Source organism: Octodon degus, unplaced genomic scaffold (genome assembly GCF_000260255.1).
Source record: "Octodon degus isolate 3935 unplaced genomic scaffold, OctDeg1.0 scaffold00037, whole genome shotgun sequence".
Classification (NCBI taxonomy): domain Eukaryota; kingdom Metazoa; phylum Chordata; class Mammalia; order Rodentia; family Octodontidae; genus Octodon; species Octodon degus.
Genome location: NW_004524613.1, coordinates 14,968,295 through 14,970,592, shown reverse-complemented (window position 1 = coordinate 14,970,592; position 2,298 = coordinate 14,968,295).

Genomic DNA, 2,298 nt, shown 5'->3' with positions numbered 1-2,298 from the left:
AAATTGTTGACCTGAGTCCCCCACAGCTCAACTTAACAGCATGGCTTTATTTCCTATATTTCGTCTTCATACTTTTCTACTGGATAGTTAAGACCAAGGTAAAGCAGGACCTGTGCAACAAGAGTTGTAGCTTTTTTGGTCTGTTGGACTCCTTTAAACCTGGGTTTGCAATACAGTTTCTTCCTATGACACCACTGTCACATTGCGATGAGGTCCACGTGTCACATGATGGTAATAAGACATCCCCAGGCACAGTAACAATGGGAACAAAGCTAATGGCTTCCAGACTGAGGTGAGGCTGCACACCAGTCAGGATGTGGAGAGATGGGAAAAATGCCATTTAAAGGTGTGGTTGTCTAAGGTTAGATCTGAAATTAAAATATGCAAGACCAAGGGCCCGTGAGATAGCTCAGCAGACTAAGTGCCTGCTTAAGCAAGCTCAGGGACTGGGTTCGATCCCCAGCACCATAGTGGGCTAGCCATGGTGGTACATGCCTGTAATCTCAGCACTAGCGAGGCTGAAAACAAGAGGGTCACTACAACCCTGAGCTGCATAGTGAGACCATGTACTAAATAATTAGGAAAAAAAAAAAAAAAAAAAGCAAGATCAACATCACAAAAACAGAAAGGGTTGGAGATGTAACTGGGATGATAGAACATTGGCCTAGCATGTTAATGTTCCACCCCCAGCACCAGGAAAAAAAAAAAAAAGAAGAAGAAGAAAGAAAAGAAAAAAGCAAGCAGGAAGAGAGGGCGGGCAGGCAGGCAAAGGAAGAAAACCCACAAAACTTACGCCAAAAGACCACTGACAACTCAGAAAGCCAGGCCTCCCCCTCACCACCTCTTGCCCAAGAGCACACAGCTAGCAAGTTGTGGGGGAGAGTTAGACCCGAGAAGCCAGCTTTCATCTTGCTTCTCGGGGCTTCTGCTTGTTTTGCTTCACTTTTGGGGCACCCAGCCTTTCACAGTGCCCTATATCCCCTTGCATCCCTTTTTTTTTTTTTTTTTTTTGTATTTTTAGGGAAGGGTCTGCAGGTGTTGTTCAGGGTCTCACTACTAGATCAGTCACAGTGATCTGCCCACTTACAGCCTCCCAAGAGCTTTCAAGTGCGCCACCACGCCCAGTCTCAACCGCTGTCTCGGTTCGCCCCGGCGGCAGGGCCGGCATGGCAGGCCGGGGGATCAAACCCCGAGCCCCTGTGTCTGCTCGCAGGTGCTTTAATCCACTGAGCTATTCGGCCAGCCCTTCCTTCTATTTTTTATTTTTGAGATGGGGTTCTCTAAAAGTCACTAAATGGCCCAGGATGGACTCCAATTTGTGATTTCTGCTGCTTCCGCCTCCCAGAGTGCTGGGATTCTAGGTGTGTACACCATACCTGGCTTCTGTCTTTTGTTGTTTTTGGTTTTTTGAGACAGGGTCTCGCTATATAGTTCAGGCTGGCTGAAAATGGTCCTCCGCCTCAGCCTCCCCAAGTGCTGGCACTGCAGGTGCATGCCACCGTGCTGGACCTGCACAGTGTACGTTCTGAATCTCCGGTGAATTAAGGGAAAGAACTGACAGGTTGAGTATAAAAGTCATCAAGAATAGGGTTTGAAGGGGCCAGGGAGATAGCTCAACAGCATAAGTGCCTGCCTGGCAGCACAAGGTCCTGAGTTCGATCCCCAGTACCAAAAAAAAAGAAAGAAAGAATAGGGTTTGAAAACTGTTTCTGGAATGGGCCCACCAAAAAATATTTAAGGTTTGTGGCTTACCTGAGTTCTGTTACAATTATTCAAACATTGCTCCAGAGCAGTAGATAGACAATGCAGAAACATATGGGTGTGGGCTATGTTCTAATAAAAATTTATTTGAAAATTAGACAGCCACCTAGATCTGGGCCAAGGAATTTGTTGACACCTGACTTAAATGAATAAATCCTTGGAGACACTCACAACTCCCCCCCCCCCGGCATGCCCAGTTTCTTGGGCTTCTATTTATTAAAGTACAAAGGAGTTGGGGTGGCTTGGACATTGAACTATATTTGATGCCTAAGCATAAAATGTAATGGGCCATGTTTAGCCCTGAGCCTTTTGAAGCCTGAGACCTTGTGTCCTATGTACTTGAATGTGTGGCCAACAGTTCACCAGGGAACTATCCACACTCTGCCGACAGCTCCCCAGCTCCCCATAATCCCAGCAGCACTCACAACTTTTTTTTGGAAAAAAGCAAAATAATAACCCAGGACTTGGTCTGAAATACAACCATGCACATAAGGTTATAATCGACCAAACAATGGGTCAGCCAAATTATAGCCAATG